Raw genomic sequence first — 8,508 nt, forward strand, 5'->3', positions numbered from 1 at the left:
GAAAGGGAGGGAAAGAGGAAGAGAGAGAGAATTCATAAAGATGTTTCCCAAGTGGTGCCATAGAGAGTAGTTACCTTGAAAGCAAAGAGAAAAGAAACATGTAGGAAAAACAGGCTGTGAATTTAGAATTGCTTTACACCTCTAGCTACGAGATGTCATCCAACATGGAGGAGAATGATACTACCATTTACTAAAGTTCTATATGTCAAGTGTGAGCTAATGTCACAGTTTGAATGCCCTAGGAACTGCATATTGAAGGAGGATTTTATACCAACTACAGACTTTTCTATGTATACAGCCAGGTGCTCATGGGGGAAAATTAGAGGCATGTTAAACACCTTAGAAGTCCATCTCCAGCCATGTAGGCATGCGGTCCTGCTCAGACATGTACTCTGAAGAACAAAATCTTTCAACCACTTGAGAAAAATCAACAAGCATTATTTCCTCCAGGGTAATGACCTACTGCAGCTTAGGACATAGACAAAAATATATGTATTGAAAAGTAGTAACAGCTAACCTATTAGTAATCATTTCTGTTAGTGATGGACAAATCACCAAGGAGGAACAAATCACCATATGTTCAATAATCAGAGACATGGTATTCCCCTGAATTTAAGGCTGAAACCGGATTGTGGAACACACTCCTGGATGACACCTTTGAGTCACAAGAGGCAATGATTCAAGTAGGAGAGATCTAGGAGGGCAGACTCACAGGGCATATCTAAAGATGGGAGTTGAAGAAGACAATAAAAAGGGAGGCTGTGAATAAAGGTAACCATAACTAAGAATGTAGGCAAAGATCATTTAGAAATCTACTAATCTAAACTTAAAAACTACAATTAAAAAACAGAATTTGAATAGAAGTACCTTTGCATGGATGAATAATGCCAATCCCAGAATACATAATAAAAATCTCAGTTAGAGGTATGGGATAGTTCTCCATGATTTGCTTGTTAGGATGGTTCTGGAGACTTCCAAAACAATAGAGGCTACTGATATTTCTCAGGAATGCCTAAAAGAATGAACTATTTTTTTCTTTTCTTCATTTATTTATTTATTTTTCAGTTTAAATTTAGATTAGAAACAAGATTGCTTCACAAGTCAGTTCCAGGTCCCTCTCCCTTTCCCTCCCCTCCTCCTGTGCCCTCCCCTTCCCCCCCATTATCCCCATATTTCCCCAGGGAGGGTGAGGCCCTCCATGGGGGTGTCCATAGTCTGTCATTTCACCCAGGGCAGGCCCTAGACCCTCCCACAAGAGTTCAGGGTGAGAGTGCATCTCACATTGTTGGATGGGAGTCCAAAGTCCGTGTGTATACTCGGGATGAGTACTGATCTACTGCCCAAGGCTCAATAGATTACCTAGGCCTCCTCACTGACACCCATATTCAGGGGGTCTTGATCAGTGTCATGCTGGATTCCCAGGCTGATGCCTGGGATTCAAGAGTTAACCTTTCTCAGGTCAGCTGTTTCTGGGGGTTAAACCAGCCCAGTCTTAATCCCTTTGGTCATCAGTCCTCCCTCTCTGTTTCTGGCTTTCTTGAGTTCAGCTCAGTACTTAACCGAGGGAGTCTGCCTCTTCTTCCATCAGCCACTGAACGAAGGTTCTGTTTCCCAGACTCCCTGGCCATGGGATTGTAGGCTGGCACTCCCCATATCTATGTCTAAAATCCATATATGAGAGAGTACATGCCATGTTTCTCTTTTTGTGACTGTTACCTCACTCAGGATGGTTTCTCCTAGTGTCATCCATTTGCCTGCAAATCTCAGGATTCCATTGTTTTTTTCTGCTGAATAGTACTCCATTGTGTAAATGTACCACATTTTCTTTATCCACTCTTCGGTTGAGGGACATCTAGGTTGCTTCCAAGTTCTGGCTATTACAAATAAAGCTGCTATGAACATAGTGGAACAGAAATCCTTGTTGTATGAATGGGCATCTTTTGGATATATGCCTAAGAGTGGAGTTGCTGGATCTTGTGGTAGGTTTATTCCCATTTTTCTGAGGAATCTCCACACTGACTTCCAAAGTGGCTGAACCAGTTGGCACTCCCACCAGCAATGGAGGAGTGTCCCCCTTTCACCACATCCTCTCCAGCATAAATTGTCATTGGTGTTTTTGATTTTAGCCATTCTGACAGGAGTGAGATGGTATCTCAGAGTTGTTTTGATTTGCATTTCCCGGATGGCTAAGGATGTTGAGCACTTTCTTAAGTGTCTCTTGGCCACTTTAGCCTCCTCTATTGAGAATTCCCTATTTAGTTCTGTACCCCACCTTTTAATTGGATCCTTTGGTGTTTTGGAGACTTGCTTCTTGAGTTCTTTGTAAATTTTGGAGATCAACCCTCTGTCAGATGTGGGATTAGTGAATATTTTTTCCCATTCTGTGGGCTGCCTTTTTGTCTTGCTGACTGTGTCCTTTACCTTACAGAAGCTTCTCAGTTTCAGGAAGTCCCATTTATTAATTGTTGATCTCACTGTCTGTGCTAGTGGTGTTATGTTTAGGAAGCTGTCTCCTGTACCACCCACTTTCTCTTCTAAGAGGTTCAGTGTGGCTGGATTTATGTTGAGGTCTTTCCTCCATTTGGACTTAAGTTTTGTGCATGGTGATAAACATGGATCGATCCGCATTCTTCTACATGCTAGCCTCCAGTTATGCCAGCACCATTTGTTGAAGATGCTTTCTTTATTCCATTGTATATTTTTAGCTTCTTTGTCAAAGATCATATGTTCAGACGTGTGTGGGTTAATATCTGGGTTTTCAATTCAATTCCATTGGTCTACCTGTCTATTTTTGTGCCAATACCAAGCTGTTTTCAGGACTATATCTCTATAACAGAGCTTGAGGTCAGGGATGGTGATGCCTCCAGATGTTGCCTTGTTGAACAGGGTTGTTTTGGCTATTCTGGGTCTTTTGTTTTTCCATATAAAATTGATTATTTTTCTTTCAAGGTCTGTGAAGAATTTTGCTGGGATTTTAATGAGGAGGATTGCATTGAATCTGTAGATTGCTTTTGGCAGGATTGCCATTTTTACTACATTGATCCTACCTATCCAAGAGCATGGGCGACCTTTCCATTTTCTGAGGTCTTCTTTGATTTCTTTCTTTAAAGATTCAAAGTTCTTGGGATTAAGATCCTATTTGTGACAATACCCCATACCTTGGTTTTAGGACAGAGATAAATGAAACAAATTCAACTGGAAACTTCTGCACTGCTTAACTCTCATAGTGCCAAAAAAAAGCGCTATGGGATAACTTGGGGAAAACAACTCATGAATGGAAAGATCTATGTGTAGTCATTGCTTGCTGCAATACTGATCTTCATGAAAGATGTGTCTACTAGTGCAAAAGTGAACCAGGAGTAACCACCATTCTCTGTTTCTGTTTGAGGCTTGCTCCGTAAGAGAGAATTCATGCCTGGTACTGTACCCCTGATCACAAGCCTATGGCTGGGAAGTCACTGGCCCAAGCAGGGGCACTTTCTCCTGTTGTCTTGATAAATAGAGATGACATCAAACTGCTTTCTTAATATTACTGTTTAAACCCAAAGAGAAATCTTACTTTCAGCCCCAATAACAAAAGCTTATTATTGTAGAAAATGGTGCTGAATGTAGAGACTTGTGGTTTTTCAAGAATAATTGCCTGGTAAAGTTGCCTCCTAAACGGGACTCCCTCCAAGTCTCAAGGACCATCACCAAACAGGAGGTGGAAAGAACACCAGATAGTGGTGAGTAGGATTGTGAAGTACTGTCTTCTGAGCATGACATAACTATTGCCGTCATAAACTTACTGCAGCAATGATTGCCAGCACTGAGCCTGTTCAAATACTGGGTTTGTTAACATTTATTCTTAGATGAGGCTATTTGTGGGGACACCAGACCTTGAGCAGAAACCCACTTCCCCTTTGGCCTGGGAGCAGGCATCTATGTATTGTTTACTGAAAACAATTCAGTGCTTTAAAGCTTGATAGGGCTCAGATAGGGCTGGCTCACTGAAATACCATGCCTTCCACACCTCCTGTGGCTAGATGCCTCTTCCTGTCCCCTGTGGTGTCTCCCCGATTCTGGGGCCGGAGATTAAACCACCAGCCAGGAGGGTGAGAAGTGGAAAGAATGGTATGTAAATGGATGGCAAAAGTCCTTAAAAAGGGAAGCTCCTTTTTCTTAGAGAGACTTCTCCTGAGATTTCGCCTGAGAGCTCTCCTAAGCAGACTGGGGTCTCCCTCCTAAGCTGACTTGGGAAGCATAAAGTTTTCTTAAAACAACCGACCGGTCTCTGTGTCATCTATCCCGACCACCTCGCTACATTCTCGGATGCAGGCCGCACAGCAGGTGCGACAGCTATTCACAGACCATCTAAAGAAAGCATAAACATTGCAGAAGGTTCCTTTTACACCTTATTGGATTTGCTTCTGTTAACATGCTTCCCCAAGAGGAGCTCTCCTTGGAGACAATAAGACTAAAGGACTACCTGCAGATGGCCTTACAGACCACAGTCATTAAATCCAAAAGCACTGTGCCAGTTAAAATAACCAGTGCTGAAATTCTAATGATGCTGGATGCTGAGCAGAACTTCAGGGCACTTACTCAGCTGGTTCAACTAGCCTAAAACAACTGAGTCTTCTGATCGTACATTGCCTGGTTTCTCGAGAGCTTCATTTCCTGTAACAATACTAGATTAGCTGAACACCTTTAGATTCCTCAAGCAGAAATAGAAAGAATGGGTTCAATAAAATCAAAAGTACATCTATTTTTATTCCTCAATGCTGTACAGTTTTGAGTTCCTTATATAATATAAATATAAAAGACAATATAACATGCATATAAAATTGTGTCAACCCACCCATGCCAGCCAGGCTAAGTCTCCATGGACTGAAGGAAATGCCAAAGATCTGAGTGGGGTGATCAGGGGGCTCAAGGCTTTTCAGCTCAAGAACAGTGTTGTTCCGTCTAAAATGTTTTCTGTGCCAACGCGATCATTTTATTTTTACTTTTTATTCAGTTCATATTCTCTATTTCATGAATTCATCTTGACTTGTTGAACCATGCTTGCATCTCTGGACCAAGCAGAGCTTCCCCACTTCTTGTCCTTATTTGAACTTGTTTACTGAACAAACAAAATGATCATGTAACAGTCATAACAACAAAAATCATCACTTTGCTCAGCATACCTGTAAATGCTGGTGAAGGTGGAGACTTTACACATTTTGAACCTTGAATTTCTATTTCTAGTTTGATAAATATTACTTCTCCTATCCTCTCTGATCTAAGAAACTGGTCAGAATAGAGATGTGGAAGTCATCCTTGCTAACTCCGTTTTTGCCATTATGCAGCTGTGTCCTCCTGGCACCTGAGACTGGGGTGTCCTCTTCTATACACTAGGTCCAATGATGCTTGGCCTTCTCATTGATGAAGGCTCTGGGATGCTGCTTATAATGGACATGGAATTATGAGTACTCTCTTCCTGTCTTAGCATCTTTGGCCAGTTGTGTATCCTCAGTGTGTCTCACTTTCCTCTGTGTGGAAGCAACAGTAGATGTCTGGAGCTGATGTGGGTGGAAACTGTCTTGCTTCTGAGACACATATTTTTCTCTTCCCAGCTTTCTCACACTACCAAGGACAATGGTGTCTAGTCTCAGATGCTAGAGGGAGAGAACCTGATCCCAGAGTGGCTAAGACATCATTTCAATGATCTTAAGCTATAAAAAACACAGAAAACCATTGATGGGAAGGGAGAGGGAGTGAAGACAGAGAAAGGGTGAAAGGGAGGGGAGAGGAGAACAGGAGAGAGCAGGAAGATCGAGTCAGGGAAAGAATAGAGGAGAGAAAGACAAGAGACACCATAATAGAGGGAACCATTATAGGTTTAAAGAGAAATCTGGCACTAGGGAAATGGCCAGAGATCTACAAGGTTGACCTCAAATAATAATCTAAGCAACAGTGGAGAGGTTACCTTAAATGCCCTTCTCCGATAATGAGATTGATGACTACTTTATATGCCATCCTAGAGCCTTCATCCAGTAGTTGAGAGAAGCAGAGGCAGACACCAACAGCTAAACACTGAGCTGAACTCTAGAATCCAGTTGCAGACAGGGAGGAGTGATGAACAAAGGGTCAAGACCAGGCTGGTGAAACCCACAGAAAGAGTTGACCTGAACAAGGGGGGATCATGGATCCCAGGCTGACAGCTAGGAAACCAGGAGAGGGCTATTCCAGACTCCTTGAACTAGGATGTCAGTTTGGAGGTCTGGTTAATCTATGGGGCCGCTGGTAGTGGAGCAGTATTTATCCCTAGTATACGAATGGACTTTGGGGGCCCACTCCACATAGAGGGATACTCTCTCAGCCTAGATACATGGGGGAAGGTCTAGGCCCTGCTGCAAATGATGTGACAGACTTTGAAGATCCCAGTGGAAGGCCTCAACTTCCCTGTGGAGCGGAAAGGGGGATGGGATAGGGAGTTGGTGAGGGGTAGTGGAGAAGGGGAGGGAGAGGAAGCTGGGATTGACATGCAAAAGAAGCTTGTTTCTAATTTAAATTTTAAAATGGGGGGGAAAACACAGAAAACATAACAACCTGTGTGATTATTTCCTTAAGGGGAAACTGGGACTCTGATGGGGAAAGCTGGGGCATGCTGCCAGTATACAGGGCAATAGCCTGAGTCTTTTGATCTTTGAACATGTGCTTTTTGATATGGGCTAGTCATGGCAGTCAGTGTGCTACTCTTTTATCCACAGTACCTGTGATAACACCTTCTCACCTGTGATAAAGCTGTGATGGGAGGAGCCTGGGGTAATCTCAGTTGCACCTTTCCTTCTGACAATATTTCTTGGTTTTATTGTAGGTCATTTCCATCAGTAACTGCCTTTGGCACTTATTTATGAAACAGTGAATCAGCATTTCCTACATGAATGATAGGCCCAAGACAGAGCAAGCTTCCATTTGTAAGCCAAAAGTCAGGAAGGGGCTGTTGGGAAAGTAGCAAACCTTGGAATATGCCACCTTGGATGTAGAAGTCTTCCTGTCTCCCAGGAGCACCATCGCTTGGAGTCAAGGTGTACAAGAGGGAGATTTTGCAATTTGGACTGACATGGTCCCTACACATGATTTCTAACATTAGACAAGGAGGTGAGGATAAAAATCCATTCACCCAACCGTTGATTTCTTCGTGCTTCTATTGTGAATTCAGTGTTGCTAGATGCCATGCCCGCTGCACTGCCCATACCTGAGAATGTGCAGAGGGTGTCAGTATTGATGACACAGAGACCAGTAGGTGGTGCAAAGAAAACTTTAAGCAGGCCCCAAGAAAGCTCCCCAAGAAAGGCTTCCCTCAAGAAAAGCTTCAGCTTCCTTTCTTCCCTTCTTTCAAGGTAAACTGAAAATTGCTGGTAACATGGGTCTGGTGATGAAACTGCAAAGCTTCTGTCTGGAGAAGCTAAGCTGTGAAGATCTGCATCTGGAGACCTCAGGGAGTCAGGATGAGATACATAGATATGTAGATATCTAGGGCTCCTTTCAACATTTCCCGATTAGCCTGAGGCAGATTTGTTGCTATGTGGGTGTAGCCAATGGTGTTTCTCCTGAGCTGGGGGTGGATAGGGCCTCATTGCTGCAGCTTTGAAGACTTGCATGCAACTGTGCATGACAAGGCTACTATGGCAGTTAGGGTTTGAGTTTCAGAATAGAACTCAGAACAGCAAAATCTAACGACTGTAAACAAAGCTCTTGTTTTGCTTAGAAGTATATTTAAGGATCAATGTGTGGAACACTTGGAGTGGGGGGGGGGGAGGTGAACCAGAGAAGAAACAGACTTCAGTAGTTGACAGGGAGTTAGTGTCTCACTTTTAATTACCTGCATTAAGTTCTTACTGACAGTTCTTAAAATTCTGCACTAAGTTAAAAAAAAAAGCTTCCGCACGCCTTTAATCCCAGCACTCTGGAGGAAGAGGCAGGCGGATCTCTGTGAGTTCGAGGCCAGGCTGGACTGACAGCCTCGAAAACAATACAGAGAAACCCTGTCTCGAAAAACCAAAAAAAAAAAAAGCTTCAAAAATGTGCATTTCATGCTTTCTGAAACAGTTCTTCTCAAATAAAATACAAGAATTATGGTCTGAGCTTAGGAGGGAATTTACAGCTGAACACAGCTGTTTTTAAAGTATTTTTGATTTGGCATCCTTAAAAAAATCAGGGTATTGGAACAGTTAGATGTGATCGCTAAAAATAATTGAATAAAGTTTTTTTCCAGAGGCACAGGTTTCAAATTAATATTAATAAGCTCATAAACTGTGTCTCACAAGTTTCCTTTTTCATGCATTTGATTGTCTGCTCTATCTTTTCTTCTAGTTTTTCTGATTCTAATGTTCCTTTTTATAACTTAGATTTGGATAAAAATAATGCTTTTGGAAGATTTAAAAAGAAAATTAAAATAGCTCTTCCTATCTCCAATAAAATAACTTTATGAAGATGATAGAGGCCCTTAAAGAGGAAATGAAGAATTACCTTAAACATGGA

This window comes from Mesocricetus auratus, unplaced genomic scaffold (assembly GCF_017639785.1).
Source record: "Mesocricetus auratus isolate SY011 unplaced genomic scaffold, BCM_Maur_2.0 Super-Scaffold_100045, whole genome shotgun sequence".
Taxonomy (NCBI): domain Eukaryota; kingdom Metazoa; phylum Chordata; class Mammalia; order Rodentia; family Cricetidae; genus Mesocricetus; species Mesocricetus auratus.